This window comes from Lissotriton vulgaris, chromosome 4_1 (assembly GCF_964263255.1).
Source record: "Lissotriton vulgaris chromosome 4_1, aLisVul1.2, whole genome shotgun sequence".
Taxonomy (NCBI): Eukaryota; Metazoa; Chordata; class Amphibia; order Caudata; family Salamandridae; genus Lissotriton; species Lissotriton vulgaris.
Window position 1 is genome coordinate 1,865,124,764 of NC_141691.1, and position 20,692 is coordinate 1,865,145,455.

Here is a 20,692-nt window from a genome sequence, read left to right on the forward strand (position 1 = left end):
CAGTCTTTGCTGGAAGCCTGGATATCTTGAGGCGTTCAGGTGGGTCTTAGGGGTAATTTCTGACATCAGAGCCATTACGATGGATTCAGTGCCCAGCGAGGTTTGTTTACATGGTGATACAGCCGCCATGATTGGGATCAGGTGGGTGTTAGGTACATGGGAGCGCAAGAGCAGATAGCTGGACATGTTTTAGTACTGGCATATAAGGACATTGAGATCTATCCTGTGGCCACGGAGGTCTGGTTATGATACAGCATAACACAATAGGGGATCATAGGCGATTTGGTGAGTTGGGGCAAGAGAGCAGACAGCTGGACCCAGGTTGGGGGCTGTCAAATACAGCTGGTCCCAGGTTAGGGGCTGTCAAATTACAGCTGGACCCAGGTTGGGGCTGTCAAATACAGCTGGACCCAGGTTGGGGGCTGTCAAATACAGCTGGGCCCAGGTTGGGGGCTGTCAAATACAGCTGGACCCAGGTTGGGGTCTGTCAATACAGGCTGATGAGATGGAGCCTGGGGCCAGGGCGGCCTGGTTACTAATTGTGATAGAGCAAATGCGGTTAGTTTGACAAGTCGGCCAGTACGGCACTAGCATACGCTCGAGGAGCACAGAGTTGACCTTTGCGGTACCAATGGCAACTTTGAGGATGCATGGCCCAGACCGGGTGTAGCACTGGTTCCAAGTGCTGCCAGAGGTTGCTAGGAAGGCTTGAGGAGCTCAGAGTGCACTTGTGGGGTACCATTGGCAACACAGCAGACAGGTGGCTCTACGTCAGTAGCAAATGTTGGAGGAGTTTGTGTTGATATTTTGGGGTTCCCTTGGCAACATATAAATCAAGTGACCCAGAACAGCAGTGGCATGCAGGAGCATCAACAATGATACTGTGGCCATGGAGGCATGGCTGATTGATGGCGATTAAAGCTGACTGACATGTTACATGGTGCCAGGGGGGCTTGACAGTTACGGGAGGCATAGGTGACAGCGTGATAGCAGCCGGATCAGCACGGCACAGTCATTCCTGGGGTGTGATATTGAGGTCGGTGATCAGGGAGGTCCTGTGTTCAGGTAGGCATCAGAGAGGATATGCCCGGTTCCACGGACTGCGGAGAAGGCTGGGCAGTGTTGGGAGCTCAGGGGCATGTGCTGAGCACTTTTGCAACAAGGAAAGCAGCTGGACTTAGTACGGGCTGCCACTCAGGGGCATTGTATTTGATACTGTGGCAAAGGGGGGTACTTAGAGGGGACAGATTTACCAAGCTATTTTTTCCATAGGCTATCAGTAGGCACGGGTCAGTGTTTTGGGGGCAGCTTGGGCCTGGCTTTGGGGCCAGTGACAAACAGGGCAGACAGTGTGTCCCGGTACAGTGCTGAATTTGTTTCTGGGTTAGTATGCGCAGATCGGAACTTCAGGACATGTCATTAGCGTGTCAGGCGACAGGGAGGGGCTCGGACATTGCTTATGCTTTATCCGGCTCACGGTGGGTGAGTCCGTAAGAGGTACACGTTACAAGGCTTGAGGGAGCAAGAGAGTCAAAAAAAAAGAGTGAGGTTTGTGATCGGTACAGTTTCTTTGGGTGTATCCCCCTTACTGTGACTTAGGAAGAATGGTTCCTACTTGGACAGTGGCCAGCTCTTGTCAACTAGATACCCCCATTTCTAACAGCAACTCTTTAAGGTAGGGTATAACCAACTATAAGGTAGCTCTAGTAATGGGAGGACGAGTAGAGGGACTGGATATGAATTCTTTCTACTTAACAGATACTGGTTACGGCGTTCGGTACAGAGTGTTTAGCAGGTACACAGTGTTGGTTTAGAAGATTGAATACTATCAGTATACATACTGTGTTGCAGGTAAGATTTCCTGTATTCTGAATATAAGCAGGAAATATGGAGTTTGAAAATGAAAGATTATGAGTCTTTTTTCCTTTTCTCTGTGTGTATTAGATACCACATTTGGCAACCTTTTTAGCCATCTATGAATGCCAGTGAATAAATAAAACTTCTGGCATAAATTAAAGTAACATTTGAGAAGAAACAATAGGTGAGACTGTTTCACCGTTTAATAGTTGTTGTTTTGGCTATTTAATATAAGTTGTGTTTTCATGATAATAAGCGTTACTGTATAAAATGGCTAGAACCTGATAATCAAGTCATAAGAATACGGGCTTCAGATTAGTTAATAAATAAAGTAGACAAGTAAGATGAGCACAAACTCATAGGCCTGAACAAGAGACTTTGCGCTAATAATGGTGACCTTAAATTCACAATGATACAGTCCTCTCCTGGCGTGGCTTGTCCAGGTCCTATCCACCCAGTTCTACGAGTCAATATAATGTTGTTGGCAAGAGTAAAGGGGAACCTCTTGTGGCGTGCAAGCCAGTCCAGTACCTTATTGCATAGCTCCACATTAGTCTCCCCTTGTACTTGGTGCAGAGTGGGAACTCACCCTGGTGAGAATTACCACAGAGGGACAGGCGGGGGTATATGTATTCTGGGCTGGATCTGGTAAGGCAGCGAATTGGGTGTAGTAAGTTGTTTCTAATTCCCTCATGTGATTTAAAATTAAGGACATGGGTAGAGGTGCCCTCTAACTACGGAGCATGAGAGTTGTTGTTGTGGTGCCTGAATATGGTTGTTCAGGTGCTTCATGTGTGTGGGAGATGGATGAACTACGAGGTAATAACCGGGTTGCAGGCATTGAGGGTTTATCACTGGACATAGAGTAGGAAGCAGGCCCCTTATGTACCAGCTGCCTCGGTAAGGGCTCAGTTTGTGATACAAGGTTCTTTAGTCGATCAATGAGGCTCAGCATGAAGGAGATCTTTGCATTTAGTGCAGCAGACTTCCACAAAGTGATCCATTCAAAATGTGTTCAAGGCTGGATCCCCCAGGCACCCAGCCTAAAGTGGCAATGCTGGGGGAGCCAAAGGAGTAGGTCCCATAGTCAGGGTTTGAGATGCCTGGTTGGTATTACTAGCCATTGGTTTTTGCCTGCTATGAGCTCCAACCAGCGTTTTCCTGTTGACAGTATTTCATGATGCTGTAATTGACTAATCAAAAGTTCGCATAATGCCAGGATTCATACATTGGAGGTTGGTGCATTAGAGATCAGGGGGGACTAAGCGGCAGACTATGTCCAGATGAATTAACTGTGGGCAGCTTGTTGTTGGTATCTACAGTAGCCGAACCCATACATAGAGAAAGCCTCCTTTGAGTAAGTGCTATCTCTGTGCTAATGACCCTTATCGCCCTTTCTAGCATGCGATCAATAGAAGTGCCCTTGGCTGGAGGAATAGATGATGAGTGACATGCAGATGTTGGTCATTACGTCATTAGGTGCTGTACAGCGAGTGACCGGTTCAGTAGAGTTGGATTGGAAATATTTGGAATTGAGTATTGTGATTTATTTTAATTTGGAGTTTACAAATTCCATGTTGTGTTGAGTAAGGAGCAAAGATTACATTCTTCATGAAAATCCAAAAACTGGAAGCATCCAGTGATTAGGCAAAAAAACACATTAGATCCAGCACTACCTGGCAACCTCCAACCCATATTGTTACTACCTTTTGTAGAAAAACATTTGTAGAAACATGTCAACCGGACATTATCCAATTTTTTGGAGGAGAATGACATACTTCACCCGACCCAGATGGGCTTCCGTGCCGAACACAATACCAAGGCGGCACTACTGGTGGTCATGGAGGAGCTTTAAGATATACTGGACAACAGAGAGTCCGCTACAATTTTGCTCTTAGACCTAAGTGTAGACCATACCATCTTGAGAGATAGGTTCAGGGAAGTAGGAATCCAGGACAAAGCCTTGGATTGACTCATCTCCTTTTTAGAAGACAGATCTTACCTAGTCATGGAAAATGCTTGCTTCTCTGAAAGTCTACCATCCATATGTAGAGTTTCACAGGGCTCGTCGCTCAGTCCGACCCTGTATAACGTTTACGTTCGACAGCTAGCTACGATTATACAGGAGTTCGGTATCTCGGCTGTCTCCTATGCAGATGATACTCAGTTGGTGGTTTTTCTGCCAAAAGGGCTGAATCTTTAACATCAACAACCTTGCCTGGAAAGAGTAGCCAATTGGATGACGAACTGCTGTTTGAAATTGAACAGCGATAAAAAAGAACTAATGATTCTAGGGAACATGGTCATCCCCCAACCACTAGATAGCTGGCCAAATTGCATAAGCAACCCTCCAGATCCCACATCCTCTACAAACAATTTAGGAATGTGGCTAGATAGAGAGCTTTTAATGGATCACCAAGTAAAAAGATTGGCTGGCATCTGTTTTGGTCTACTCAGAATGATCAGAAAGATATTTGCACTGATCCTGAAGCACCAAAGTAAAACGGGGATTCCCTTGTGGTCTCCCGTTTCAATTACAGTAACTCTCTCTATGTGGGCTCACCAAAATATGTAATAAGAATACTTCAGGTGGTGCAAAATGGGGCAGCAAGTCTTCTTCTCAAGCATCCACGTCATGTCTCAGTAACAGAGTTCCTGAAACAGCTGTACCGGCTGCTGGTTGAAGCATGGATTAAGTTTAAATATCTTTGCATTGCACACAAGGCCATAAAGAATAATGGTCCAGTTAAGCTTAGAAATCTGGTCTCTTCTTATGCCCCCGCCAGACTCCTAAGGTCATCTCAACAACATCTTCTTAGCACTACTAGAATCAAAAGAGCGAGATTTGGAGGAACATCATTCGCGCACTTGGTACCAGAGTTGTGGAATGGTCTCCCACTTGGTATAAGATCAATGGAAAACAAACTCACTTTCAGAAAAAAACTTAAAATCTTGCTGTTCTCCCACTACCCGTTTACCATGCATAGTTATCTAATTCGGCACCTAGCGCGGGGAAGCCCTTGGACAGCCATGTGCTTTACAAATACTGTACATAAAATAAGAACTATGTTGAGAAATGATGTGAGAATACCTCTCTGTGAGGGCTTAGAGGCCCCTCCAGAGGGCACACCGGCATATTATATGACTACCCAGGTCGGGTTACATACTGGTATTTGTAATGGAAAAAGATCACAGCGAATTAACACAATTTGCAACTTCCCCCATATGGCACATTATAAAGAACCTAAGGCTTGTATTGTATGAGATGAAGCCCCCCCTAACGTGCTCAATGTGAGGGTTTTTATATGAGTGGTGTTAGAAATGGGGGACTCTAGTTGGCAATGGTATACACCTTTGTCCAAATAGGGACCCTTGCTACTAGTCAGTGTAAGGTGCTACACTAAATAACCCCAGCTCACCCCCTTGGTAGCTTGGCACGAGCAGACAGGCTTATCTCAGAGGCAGTGTGTAAAGCATTTGTGAATACGAACAGTAATACAGTGAATACTGTAATCAAAATAAGTCTCTAAAATGGTAGAAATAGCTTAGGTCACTTTAAATTGTAAATTCAACACTTTACTCTCAAAGTCCCTGGGATGCGTAACGCAAAACAAACAAAAGGGTCGCAGGAAAGTTGATTTGCCGTTCCTTACACTCAAGGGAGTGGATGCGTCGGTTCCTTACTGCTGCGCAGAGGAGTTGAGGCTCGCTTCCTTACTGTGTGGAGAGTTGATGCGTTGTTTCTTACTGCTGCCCGGTAATGATGCAACAAGATGGCACCTCGATGTGATGGGACGATCCGGTGTGATGTGACGAAATGGCGTTGTGATGTGATGCGACAACGTTGGATGCAATGCGTGCACGCCATACAGCCGTGCGGCGAACAAGGTAACTTCTGAAACGTGACAGGCCCTGCATCAGGCTTCTCCGGTGATGCAGCGGCAACCTCTGTGGTGGCGACACGCATCTCTGGTGATGCGACACGCTTCGTCTGTGATGCAATGGCGAACAGCTGTGGCGGCAGGCTTTATTGGCAATGCAACTGCAACTGCTGCGGCGGCGACACGCTTCTCCTCGTTGCATCACGCTTCCAGCTTCCAGCGACATTCAGTCTTCTCAGAGGGCCCAAACAACAGTAGGCACCTCTCTACAGGTAGAATTTCCAGCAAGGGAATTCAGGAGAGCTGGTGGTGAAGGTGTGTATCCCTGAGACTTCAGGCAGGAGGCAATCGCACTTCAAGTCCTTGGAGATTCTTCTTCAAAATTGCAAAAGTACACACAAAGTTATTTTTCTCCTTTCCTTGGCATTAAAGTAACCACTGCAGGCCAACCCCAGACAACAAACAGCACAGGGGCAGTCTCCTCCTTCAGCTTCCTTGGCTCTTCTCCTTGGCAAAGGTTTGTCTTGATTCCCAGAAGTGATCTAAAGTTCTTGGGTCTGGGCCCCAATATTTATACTGCTAAATCCTTTGTCCTCTGAAGGCAGAGGGTGCCTTTGTCCGTGTGGGCCAGGGTCATCAGACGCACCACAGGAGGTGTGGAAGGCAGGCACAGCCCTATTCAGGCCCAGGTGCTACTCCTCCCACCACTCCAAATGCAGATACGTCTAATTCAGCCCAGTGCTGACTCAACCAGGTTCCTGGAGCCATGCAAGCCCCTGTCACTCACAAACCAGACATGGAATACACAAACCTAGGAGGGTCATGCTGGATGGTTAGGCAAGAAAATACCTACTTTCTAAAAGTGGTATTTTCAAACATAGAATGTAAAAATCACCATCACTAAAAGATGTATTTTAACATTCTGAGTTCAGGCATACTAAACTCGTACTTCTACCTAGTTCCCTGAGTCAGTTAGGATTATAAGATGTTCTAATCAAACTGCCCCTTCTGGCCTATGGGAACAGGTAGCCTTGCAATAGTGAAAAACGAAATTGGCTGCAATTCACTATCAGGAAATGCCACACACATCAGGGCATGTCCCACCTTTCACATACAATGCACCCTGCTCACGGGGGTACCTTGGGCCTACCTTAGGGGTGACTAATATGTAGAAAAGGTAAGGTTTAGGGACTGGCAAGTGTGTGCACTTGCCAAGTCGACATGGCAGCCCCAGGCTGCACACAGGCTCTGCAATGGCAAGCCTGAGCCACACTTTACAAGCTGCTTCTGTGGGTTGAACAATCAGTGCTGCACGCCCACCAGCAGCACAGCATTGCACTCTCATCTCCTACGCCGATGACACCCAGCTGATCCTCTCCCTCACCAACGACCCCGCCACCGTCAGAGCCAGCCTCCAAGAAGGAATGAAAAACGTCACGGAATGGATGAAGATCAGCTGTCTGAAACTGTACTCAGATAAAACGGAAGTCCTCTTTCCTGGGACCATCCCCCTCTGCCTGGGACGACTCCTGGTGGCCCCCTGCCCTGGGTACCACACCCAAGCCAACGGACCATGCACACAACCTGGGCTTCATCCTGGACTCCTCCCTCACGATGACCAAGCAAGTCAACGCCGTCTCGTCATCCTGTTTCAACACCCTGCGCATGCTCCGAAAAATCTTCTGGTGGATCCCCACCGCAACCAGGAAGACGGTCACCCAGGCCCTCGTCACCAGCCGCCTGGACTACGGGAACACCCTCTACGCGGGAACCACAGCCAAACTCCAGAAAAGACTTCAGCGCATACAGACCGCCTCGGCAAGACTCATCCTGGACATCCCCCGTCACAGCCACATCTCTGCCCATCTGAAAGACCTGCACTGGCTCCCCGTCAGCAAGAGAATCACGTTCCGACTCCTCACCCACACACACAAGACTCTCCACGATGTGGGCCCCAAATACCTCAACAACCGCCTCACATTCTACACACCCACCCGCCAGCTCCGCTCCGCCAGCCTCGCCACCGTCCCGCGAATTCGAAAAACCACCGCCGGGGGAAGATCCTTCTCCTATCTGGCGGCCAAGACATGGAACTCCCTCCCCACCTTCCTACGGCTGACCCAGGACCATCTCTCCTTCAGGACACAACTCAAGACCTGGCTGTTCGAGCAGTAGCGTCTCCCCCCACCCCCAGCGCCTTGAGACCCTAACGGGTGAGTAGTGCGCCATACAAATTCGCCTGATTGATTGATTGCACGCTCACCAGGAGACACTGGGCACACATGGTGCACTGTACTAGGGTCTGACAAGTAAATCAAATAAGCCAATCATGGAGTCATTAATCCATTACACAATATACAAAAGAGAGCATATGCACTTTAGCACTGATCAGCAGTGGTAAAGTGCCCAGAGTCATAAAACAGGCAACAATGGGTCAGCGAAAAATATAGGAGGAAGGCTAAAAGTTCAGGGATGACCCTGCAAAAAGGGCCAAGTCCAACAAGTGAGAATGAGCTAAGCATGCTAAAGAGAATGAGAAATGTAAGACCCAAGCGAGGAACAAGGTCTGTAGTCTGATGGAGTCAAGGTGGAATATAGAAAATCAGGGTTGTGATGAAAATATGATTGAGTGCAAAGGAATGTATCCTATGATAGCAAGGGGAAGAGCAGAAAGAAAGAGATTACAAGAGGGAGGTGGGAGCAAAAAGAAAGAGAGTGAGTGACAGATGATGAATTCTTAGATGGTTTGCTAAATTTCCGACACTCTCCATACAATGTTGTTCATTAGGCTGCGGAGAACCAACAGTCCACAATGAGAGCTGTAGGAGTAGGAACAAACATGGGTGCAGGTGCATGTGCACCTTCTGATAAGAGTTCCCCTTAAGAGGGATGCCCTTTATCACTCTTGATCCATTATTAACAGCCTCTAGTACTACTGTTCTCATTACAACTCCAGGTGCATATATCGTCACCACAGCCCCCAGTACATATGAGACAGATACCACACTAAATGTGAGAGTATGACTTCATACTGGAGGATCCCTCCTAATAAATGTGCCTTTGGTTGGTGCTAACAAGGGGTGATACCCAGAAACCAGTCCCAGGAGGCTTGTTTCTGGTCCATGAAGGACCTGACCTTGCAATTCGGGTTGGACGGTTCGCATGGGGAGCAGAGTTAAGACGGATTTGCATATGGCTGAGTCTAAAAACTGGAATGGTGTGGCGAGAAAAAAAAATGCTGTAGTTAACCCAGATCTGTGACTAGGGCTGAATGTTTGATTTGCTCAGCATTCCGTCCATCTTCTGTTCGTTTTGCATTTGTCACCCTAAGTTTGAAGGGTGTGCCCAGACATGGGTCCCATGCTCGCTATTCCACTGGATTCAAGCTAGCCTTGCTGATGAGGAGCGATACCCCGAAACCGGTCCCAGGATGCTTGTTTCTGGTCTAGGGAGGACCTGGTCTGGCAGGTCGTTATTGACTGATCCCATGATCAAGACTGATTTGTATATGTCTGGGTCCAAACTGGAAGTGTGTGGCAAGCAAACAAATGATGGATTTAACCCAAATCTGTGACCGGAGGTGATTGTTTTGATTTGTTCAGCATTCCGTCCTTAGGCTGTTCTTTTTGCTGTTGTTGGTGCTGAGGCAGATCCAGAGTTGCAAATTCAAGAAAGTGAGACATCTCCTGCAATATTGGATATTTTAAGATTAAGGGCCAGGTTTGAGGGGCTTGCCAAAGGAAATCTTGAGTTAGGGTTCACAGATGGGTACAATGAAGAACAGCTTTTGTTTTGGAATAGGCAATCTGCAAGACATGCTTGTGAACCTCACGGAAAATTGGAAGAGTTGGCTAGAGGGATTGGACTTGATTTGAAGAATTTTAGAATGTTCATGAATGAGGATATTATAAACAATATGAAAACACCAGATTTGAAATAGCATGTTAGGGAGCTAATAGGTTGGATCAGAAAAGGGAAAATACTAAGAAGGACAAAGACCGTTGGTCCAGAAAAGAAACAGGAAAAGAAGGAATATATATGTGAGCCAGAACGAGAAACTAGTAAGAGCGATATAGAGGTAAGAATGTATCCATTGAGAGCGGTGCATGGAGGAGGATAAGTGCACCCGTCCTAGAGACGTGGTGAGTGGTGACCTTTCTACATTCACAAATCAGTTTACAAATTTGCATGATAATCCCACCCAGTGGTAAACTCAAGTGGAGAGGTTTGTAAAGATTTCAAAGGTGCTTTGGGTGGACTTAAATAGCTACTTTAGCATTGTCATCTCTAATGATTTCTGAGCATAACGGAAAGTGGCCATAGGTTAGCCAGATTCTGAACTGCCAGGAGACACTCAGACTGATATGCCTTCTGCTACTGTTATGGACAAAAATAGCCAGGTGCTTGTTTATTTGAAAACGAAAGTACTGCAGAGAGGTTGTTTGGCTTAAAATACCCAGAACTACCAAAGAGTCTGCACATGCTTATTATAAGAGGTTGATGCAAGTTTCCAGACAGCACAGTGGTGTTGAAAAAGGGAACGTGTTTGTTGTCACAGTTTGTTCTTGGTTGCATCTAGAAATTAGCTCCCATATACAGCAGAATGTGATTACTTGGCAAATACTTTGGATGCAAATTTGCACTGCGTAAAAGTTTGCAGTGCCACTTTGGAGGTGAAGCAGAAGAAGATTCATGAGAAATACATGTTAGCACAGACTAAATTGGTGCAGAAAGGATATCAGAATGGTGCATAAAACCTGGAACGCACAGCCACAGAGCCTCAGACAGCTTCATGACTTGCTGGCATTCAGGAGAGCCCTCAAGACGTGGCTCTTTACTCACTAACTCCGCTCCACACACTCACTAGTGATCACCCAGCGCCAGGACAACTCTGGGTAACAGTGCGCTTTAAAAATGTGAAAATGAGGGGCGTGGCCAAGATGGCGTCGGAGTAAGACGTGCTTTCGAGTCGCTCTGGCGCCCGACCTGCTAAGCATTGTACAGCATCGCCTTCAGGGCGCCAATCCGCTCTGACACGACCGGAGAGGCCAGCGGCATCGAGCGGAGTGGCCCGGTGTCCCCAGCGAGTCCTGGAGTGGTCGTACAACGCCACCAGGAGCCCTTCGTCATCGGGCCCGCTGAGCACCGGCCTTGCGTAGGAGCGAGGCCGCCGTGGAGCGTAGTGACTCGGCGCCGGCTGGGCGTGGCTTCGCGGAACGACGGAAGTCTTCTGCCCTCCCAAGCCATCGGGTTCCCTCCTCTACAGCGGGACATTGGGTTGATGGTGAGCTCCTTGCTTTGAAGGGCTGAGAGGCTCGACAGACGGCTGACCACGTGGAAAGTGAGCTGCGGATCTCTGGCGGCGCCGAGCGATCTGATCGTGGCTACTCCTGCCGACATGTCGGCGCCCTCGACGGCCTCTGCTGGATCGGAGGGTCCTCCCCGTCCCTGTGAATACTGTACTGCTTGGGGGGGCCCCGTGCCCTGCATCGCCTGCAGCTCGGGGTTGTTGGGCCTGTGCGGAGCGCCCGGGATTGGACATTGGCTGATTCAGAAACCTGCTCTGCCACACGGACTGCTTACCCGGCCCGCACGGCCCGGTGATAGTGGACTGAGTTGTGCATTGGCGGTGTCGAGTGGTTGTCTTCGTGCCCGGCTGTGTGAGACGGGGATTCCGGGCCTGCTGCCGTCCCTCTGCATCCTTGACGGGAGGCCTTCACGCCGCCATTTTCTCGGGCGACTGCTGCTTGTGACGCAGGTGCTTTTGAACGGCCTACATCTTGGGCGGCCTTGCCTCCGCGACGTCGAACTTGCCGCGCAAGGGGAGGACAGTGAAGGAGGGAGCCTCTAAAGCGTCGCAACCGCCAAATTCCCCCGGAGCTAGTGGCACGGCTAGACAGTCGGACGAGGAGGCACCCGCCACCAAGGCGTTCATGTCGGAACTCTTTGCCTCGATCAAGGAGGATATCTCCGAGCTTCGTGCTCAACTAGCGTCGGACCTACGGGAGGTCCGGAGAGATGTGGACGGAATCGGTGAGCGGGTGGCCACATTAGAAGATCATGATCTGAATATGGCGAATGACGTTCACCAATTGCAACAAGATGTTCTTCGCCTTACAGACCAGAACCTGAACCTGCAAGCATACGCCGAGGACCTGGAAAACCGCTCCAGGAGAAACAACATCCGTATCAGAGCGGTCCCTTGGGACGGGGAGGCTGTTGACTTGAGGGAATATGTGCAGGCCCTCTTCCTACAAGTGCTGGACGAGGAGGAAGTTCAGGAGATCAAGTTGGATAGGGTGCACAGAGTCGGCCTGCCCAGGCGGGGAGGGGCCCCCCCCCGGACATCCTCGCGTGTGTCCATGACTTTCAAACAAAAGAACGTATCCTCCGGAAGGCCAGGGCCATCTCCACCTTGAACTTCCGAGACCATCGACCGCAGCTGTTCCAGGATCTGGCGGCATCCACGCTTCAAAAACGGAGAGAATTCCGGCCAGTGACTGCTTTTCTGAGGGAGCGTGGCATCTCCTACTCCTGGGGTCACCCCTTTCGGATTATATTTAGATGGCAGAACAGGTTGGTGCAGATCCGCTCCCTAAAGGCTGCGAGGGAGCTGCTGGGGCTAGAGGAGGACCCATTATCGTAAGCGGCGCAGTCCTCACCATCACGGCGACGGCGTCGCTCTTCATCTTGGCACCGGGTTGGCGCTTCCCCGGATCGACTGCGACCGGACCACTCTATCAGCTTGCAGGAGAGGGGGTCGGCAGTGGCGTCGGTGGCCTCGGCCACCCTTGCGGATACTCAGCAGAGCTCTGGAGCGGCATGATCCCTGACTTCTTCGATGGTTGGGCGCCGGAGGGTCTCTGTCCCTACGGCCCTGGGGTATTATGGTACTTTTGGAGAAGACACCCCGGGCCTTGGCCTTGCGGGCCCCCGATCTGGTGCCCCCACCCCGATTCCAGTCTGATGTGGACCGTGTGACCTGTGGCCCATTGGAACTGCCGAACGTTCGATTCAGGTTGCGGGCCTTGTGCTCTGTTTCTTTGGTTTTTGGGTTGTTGCAGGGGGGTGGGTCAGTTGGTGCTCTGTGTGTAGATACGATGGCAGGGCAGTTGGGGTTGGGGTTGGGGGCAGGGGGGGTTGTGGTGGCGACCGTGTGTGATGGCTGCATGATGTTGGTGACTTCAATGATATTCACTCTTGCGTTTTTTCTTTTGCTCTATGATGGTGCTCCCTCGGCTCTTGCGCTTTTTGGAAGAGGGGCCGTCCTGGGAAGCTTGGGGAGTAGGCGTATGGTCCCCTCAGTGTGGTTGTGGCTGGGGTCTTTTCCTTGGTTCCCTATGATTGGATATCCCCGATGGGTTTGGGTCCCGGTGTGTGTCGGGGATCTGAAAGTGGAGTGGAGCGTGGCTGTCTGGACGTATACATGGCGTGGAGTTTTAGTTCCCCATTATGCCTGTTAGCATAGGCACTTGGAACGTGAAGGGCCTCAATTCCCCACAGAAGCGGCAGAAACTATGGAAGTACATTTCGGGCCATCACCTAGATGTGGTCGCTCTTCAGGAAACCCACCTGGCTAGGAGGGACGAGATGAGACTTCGTCATAGGCAGTTCCCCCTTATCTACAGGGCGTCCGCGCCCACGAAGCATAGAGGGGTGGCCCTTCTCTTCCGGGCTTCCCTCCACTTTCAGCCCCTGGGAGTGAGTGTTGATAAGGAGGGCCGCTGGCTGATGGTGAAGGGGACGTTGTATGGCCGCCTGTGTACTTTTGTTGTAGTGTATGCTCCGAATACAGGTCAGAATGGCTTTCTGCAGGGTTTGTTAGATAAGATGGGGGACTTTGTGGATGGGCACCTAATCCTGCTGGGTGACTTCAACATGGTGTGGGACAGGGACTTGGATAGTTCTGGGGCGCGCAGGGCGGACACTGGCGTCTTCTCGGAGGAAACACAGCGTCAATTGAGTGAAATGGGGCTCGTAGACAGTTGGCGCTTTGTCCATGCACAGGCTAGGGACTACACTTTCTTCTCTCATGTTCATCATTCATACTCCTGCATTGACTACATTTTGGTTAGCCAGGCTCTTCGGGGGGATATACAGCTGTCTGATATCTTTCCGCTCTCGTTATCGGATCATAGCCTTGTGGTTCTGGGACTGCATTGGGCCGCGGGGGGAGATGGTTGGCGAAAATGGTACTTCCCGGCGGCTCTGGTGAGGGATGAGGTGTCCTGTAAGGCCTTACGCAAGGCTATTAGTGATTTCTTTCTCCTCAATCCTCCTTCTGACACGTCGGTGTATAACACGTGGGACGCTTGCAAGGCCTCCCTGCGGGGCACGTGCCTCGCTCTCAACGCGAGCCTGAACAAATTGCGGCGGGAAGAGAGGGAAGCTCTGGAAACGGAACTTGCCGCTTTAGAACAGGCCCACAAGGTGAACCCCTCCAGGGTGACCCTGCGCCCCCTGACGGCGGTGCGAGGGAAACTGAAGGCCCATTATAACAACAGGGTGGAATTCACTCTTCTGCCCCTTCGGCGTACCTCCTACTCTCAAGGCAACAAGATTGGGTGCCATCTTGCTCGGCAACTTCGTGACAAACGCGAAAGGGATTATATAGGGGGAGTGCGTGACCACGCGGGCTCTGTTCAGCACAGAGACGCGGACAAGGCGGCCATATTTGGTCGCTTCTATGCAGCGCTCTACTCGAGCGACGCTCTCGACCCGGAGGCTCAATCCGAGTTTCTGGAGGGTCTGCCTCTCCCGAAAGTCTCCAGAGAATGGAATGGCTTGTTGTCCTCCCCCATCACTCGGGAAGAAGTTTTGGATGCCATCAAGGCCTTGAAGCTGCATAAGGCCCCTGGGCCTGACGGCTATACGGCCCTCTTCTATAAGACGTTCGCATCCGACATTTGCGACTACTTAGTCTCCCTCTTCAATGCGATGGCGACTGATGGTAGGACCGCGGACTCCATGGCCGAAGCGTTGATTACTATTATCCCCAAACCGGGTAAGGACCCTACTTCCTGTACATCTTACCGCCCGATAGCGCTCCTCAACCTGGACGCTAAACTGTACTCCTCCATCTTGGCGGGCAGGCTGCAAGACCTGATGCCTGCCTTGATCCATCCTGATCAATCTGGTTTCATTAAGGGTAGGCAGACTCATGATAATCTGCGGCGCGTCGTCCATCTCATTGAAAAAGCGGAACGGTTCCGCATACCAGCGGTGTTGGTAGGGCTTGACGCGGAGAAGGCCTTTGACCGCGTTGATTGGGGGTTTTTGCATCGGACGCTGGTGGCCTTCGGGTTCTCGCCCCATTTCATACGGATGATTGAGGCCAACTACAGTAGCCCTACCTCCCTAGTGTTGGTTAACGGCCATAGGTCCGGGAGCTTTTGCCATTCCCGAGGGACGCGCCAGGGCTGTCCCCTCTCGCCCCTCCTCCTCGCCCTTAGCATAGAACCATTGGCATTGGCAATACGGGAGAATGAACGGATTCTAGGGCTCCCCTTTACGGGCGAGCAGCATAAGATCTCGCTCTTTGCCGACGATGTCCTGTTGTCCCTTCGTGACCCAGCGCTGTCGCTACCCCATGTCCACTCGGTACTCTCTGCTTATGAGGCGGTGGCGGGCTTTAGGGTTAACTTTGACAAGTCCTACATCTTAAATCTGACCTTGCCACCAGGGGAGGTGCAACAGATCCGGCCGCTTACTCCGCTTTCGCGGACGTCGTCGTCCTTGCTCTACCTGGGAGTACGACTGACTTCTACCATAGGTACCTTATTCCAGGCTAACTTCCCCCCGATGTTGGCATCGATCCGGGCTGAATTGGATCGATGGAAGCCCAAATTTATCTCATGGCTGGGTAGGATTCATGCACTCAAGATGGTTCTTCTACCCAAGCTCCTATACCTTTTTCAAGCCTTGCCTATCCCGATAGGGCTGGACTACTTTCGTCGGCTGAAGACCGTGATGCTGAAGTATGTCTGGCAAGGTGGCCGGGCGCGGCTCCCGTTTACGGTTCTCCGGCGCCCGCGCTTAGAGGGAGGAGTGGGCTTTCCGGACATGCATTTGTATTACAAGGCTGCCCAATTGAGAGTCCTCGTGGAGTGGTCCCAACAGCTTTCGGAGAAGCATTGGCTCCACATGGATCGGAGTGTTGCGGGTCGCTCCGTCTGGGATTTTGGCCTGGAAGCCTAAGGTAGACCGGCCCAGAAACGCGTACATTAGCACTCCCACCAGCACGGTGTTGAAGGTTTGGGACACGGTGAGTGGCGATGACCGGTGGACCACATTCCCGTCCCCATTCACCCCGATTCATTTCAACCCGACCTTTCCCCCGGCGCTGACGGAGGGTCCCTTTGAGACTTGGAGGGAGGGTGGCTGCAGAGCCCTCACCCACCTGTTCCATGGCACCGAACCCCTCACTTTCCACAACTGTATGAGGGATTATGGAGTTCTGCCGACGGAGCGCTTTAGACATCTTCAGCTCCTGCACTGGGCGACGTCGCCTGGGGTAGTGGATGCCGCTACCAGACCCTTGACGAAATTCGAATCTTTCCTCCTTCGCACCACCACCATGAAGGGAGCGATCTCTTTTCTATACGGGCTGCTGCTAGACACTACTATGTCTCTGCGGCCGCGATATCAGGATCACTGGGAGACCACACTGGGGAGGGACATTTCCGACAGCGAGTGGAGGGGCTTATGGCGGGACGTGACGACACATAACCACTCTACTGACCTCAGGGAGGCCCATATGAAACTCCTCTTCGATTGGTACTTATATCCATCTAAACTACACCGCATATTTCCAACGGCTTCGGGTAGGTGTTGGCGAGGCTGTGGGATGCTGGGGGACTTTAGCCATATTTGGTGGGACTGTCCCACCATTCGGCCGTTTTGGGCCGAGATTCTCTCCCACATTAAGGATATTCTGGGTTACCCGCTCCCCGATTCCATGGACTTTGTTCTACTAGGCCTTAGGGACCCATTGCTTGAACACCAGACTAGGGCGGATAAGCACATTATGTGGTTGTGTTTGAGTGCGGCTAAGTTGACTTTGGCAGCCGCTTGGAAAACCCCGTCTGCCCCCGCTGTCTCCTTGTGGCATGCCCGGCTGTGGCGTTTGTTGAGCTTGGAGCGTCTCTCAGACATCTTCCTAGGGAATTTTAAAAACTTTATGTGCAATTGGGGTCCCCTGGTGAGGTTTTTGTCCCGAGGCCTGCCTTCGGCAGTTTGTCCGTCAGCGCTGCGGGCACTTCATCTTTTCCAAATTTGATTACGGGTGTGACTGTTGTGGATTGTGTGCATGCTGGTCGCCACCGCTGGGTGGGAGGTGGGTGTTGGGGAGGGACGGGGGAAGGGGGGGTAGTTGGGGAAGTTATTTCTTTTTTTCTCTCTCCTGTTGCGACCTGCTGCACCCTCGGGATGGACATTAAGTCTCGGATGGGGCTTGGGCTGCTCTTCCTGGCCGAGGACAATGCATCCACTGTTGGAGTTCCAGGCACGATTTGGACGCTGTGATGGACGGACCATCCTGTCCGCGCTTCCGTTGCTTTGCCTGGCTACCGCCATCTTTGATGTGGATTTTGAAGCTCTACTGCCCCTCCCTTTGCGAACATATTCCCCTTTTTTGGCACCCCCTGTGTGGGGATTTGTGGCGAACTGTCACCTGTTCTTCTCTCCTTTCTCTTTCTTTATCCCCTTGCTCTGTTCCCCTCCCCTTTTCTATTTCACCTTGCATACTACAAAATAAAAATTTTATTTTAAAAAAATGTGAAAATAAATAAATAAACATATGTGGCGGGTACAGTGTTAAATCCTGTTTCAAAGGGTTCCAAACCCACCCTCTTGGAAAACAAGTCCAATTTGTAGGTATTTCCAACAAGCAAAGTATAAATCTAGTTCCAGCTAAAGTCACTGTGAAAATATAACCTCTCAAATTAAGACTATCCTTTTGTAATATGTGACTCGAGCCCAGACAATCTGCTGGGCATGAATTTACTCTGCAAATTTAATCATTACACCGGACAGTATGAAACTTTAAACACATGATAAGTGTGAGAAGTTGGCCTGATATATAGTGCTCACTATTCTAGTGATCACGGTGTATCATTCCAAACGACCATTATTGATGATTGGTTGTAAGTCAACCTTATAGACCAGCTATCCTAGTAGCATGGACAAGAGCAGTCTTTAGGCTAAACTCTAGAGGGCGTGTTAAGCCAGCTGTTTCACCATCACATATACCCCTTGAACACCAAGTGAAAGGACACCACACAAGTTGTTATAAAAATAAAGGATATTTATTAATAAGAAGTCTACCCTGAACTCTTTATGAGTCAGGGAGATAAGCACAATACAAAATTCTTAAGAAAATACTACAAGTTGCACAATTAACACAAATGCCCGAGGGGCACGAAAAACCATATACTCTAAAAGTGGAATGCAAAATACTAGCAGGTAAGTAACACGATCCAGAGGCTTCAGGACCGCTAGGGCTACCTTACTGAACCCTAAGACCAAGTGGTGGAGTGGAGTGGAGTGGAGTGGTGTGGCTCACTGTTTAGAGGCGGCAGACCCGTAAGCAGAGGACGGAGGCTTCAGGACCGCTGGGGCTACCTTACTGAACCCTAATACCAAGTGGTGGAGTGGAGTGGTGTGGCTCACTGTTTAAAGGCGGCAGACCTGTAAGCAGAGGACGGCCCGGGACCAGGGTTCGATTCCCGAAGCGGCAGGGTCGTGGACCAGGGTCAGCGGGCTCGATAATTCTCGCCTCGGTGCCTACTCCAGTCAGGGCCCACACTCGGCAACTCTAGGCAATAGCTTGCCTCATCTTCACAACGGCCCCCCCAGACCGCCGGGGATGCTTGGTCGCACCTTAGAGATACCCATTAGGGACCATCTCTCAGGGTGAGCCAGGACGGATTCCCCAGCGGTCGAAGGCGGAGATACTCCTCCGGGAGTCGATTCTAGCGCTATATAAACCCACAATTAAATTAAATTAAGGTTAGGAGCAGGAAACCTAGGGAGCTCGGGTGCAGAGTGTGAACTCTTACGCGGGATGCGGGACAAAGTCTATGGATGCTAGTAATTCTAAAGTTACTGTTTCCGGACGAATCCGACTAGGTAGACTAAAAACGAAAAAGGATCTAGACACTAGGATAGTGAACCTGCGTTGGAGCACCGAAATGCTCGGGTTACCAAGCCCAGGGGCTGCGGCTGCATAGGGTTCAAATGACGTCGGGAATCCTCGTTGTAGTCTATGAAGCCTGAAAGAAGATGTTGCTGGCAGGCGACCAGTGAAGATGTTCGGTGTGATGCAAGGCTGGATCGGTAATGGAGACGACCTCAAAGCAGAGGGGACTCAGTTCTTAATCACTAGCCAGTGATTGTGTTGGCACCAGGATGGCTCCGGATGAAGTCACCGCGATCAGGTGAGTGGGTGACGCTGGACTCTGTAGTCACACGGGCCAGGAGGCGTTGTCGGCGACCAGGCTGGAGGTGCGAGCTGTCCCACGAGGATGTCTGCTGTCGGCGATGCTGGATCCGGAATTGGAGCAACAAGCCTTGGCAAAGGCAAGCCCACGCGGTGGAGTCAAAATGGCGTCTGGAGTGGACCAGGAGGATCCAGGGCACTTCTTGTTGGACAAGGAGCAAGGGCCAGTCTAGAGGACCTAGACCAGCGGTGGAAACGTCCTGGTACGTCGTCAGGAGGGCCACTAGCCAACGGGCAAGTGACCGGACAACGTGGCAAGCAGCAAACAAGCAGAAGGGCCCCACGCAGATCTCGTGGATGCTGGGGGGCTGGACTTCGGTGCTGGAGCTGCTCTGGGTTGGGGCTTCTCAAACCCCAGTGCACTCACTCGAGGATCCCTCGGCGGTCGTGCTGGTTAAGCGTTGTGCAGGTCTTGAAGATAGCCGGTCCCTCAGGTCTCGTCGCACCCACGAATCTCAGCTGGGCTGATGATGCAGGTAGAGGTCAGAGATGGCAGGGAATCCGGGTCTCGTCGAGCTGGTCAGTCTGGATCCGGAGGATGGACGTGCAGCAAACCGCAACCGCTTAGGTGGTGCCTGCTGGTGCAGGGTGGCTACTCCTTAGCCACAAGGGAGAGTCTTCAGAGAATGTCAAGAGTTCCTTTCGTGGAAAGTAGTTCAAGATTCAAGATTATCTAATTTGGGAAGGGGGCCCGCTCCTACCTTTATCCTAAGAAAAGGGGCTGGCACGCGACTAGGTCCTGCCCATGGGTGGGACCAGGAGGGGGGGGGTTATACCCCTCTCCTTTGTCCGGTCTCTCTCCAGCTTAGGGGCTGGGGTGCCCCTGGAACTGGTTTGAGCCGGCATATGCACAGTGAGCACCGAGGTGCCACTTGCAGTCATCTTCCTCTCAGCCCTGCCTACCTGGGATACACAAAATCCTGTCTGGGATGGTGCTAGCACCGCTCCTGACAGGAAACCCTTTGTCCGAGCCCTCCTCGCTGGAAGGACTCCCAGCAGCAGGAGGTCAGACTTGTGTCTGTGGTGGCAGCATCCATTTTGTGATGCTGAGGCTCGAGTTAACTTTAACCGGGGTTCACAGTTACATACATGTCGTGTCCCTCTAGAAGGGTGGAATGCTAACCCCGTTGCCAGAATTGGCGAGGGGTTAGTATTCCAATTCGTATGACACCTTACTCGACATGTTTTGATAATGTGATACCAAAGTTAGCAAATAACCGCGAGGATTATAATGCACTTAAGAGTATATGGTACGCGTTATCATGGAACAGCTATTAGGACTTGGTTCCGCAAGCTGCAAACGGGCTCAGCTCATGCCAGAGCACCATCTCACATAATTCCAAGCACTCTGCCTTCAGGATTGATAAGGCCTGCCATAGGAGTGACTGATAGGAATATATGTGTCCATTTTAGGGTTAGATATAGGAATACTATATCTAAAGCAAAGGGTGATTAC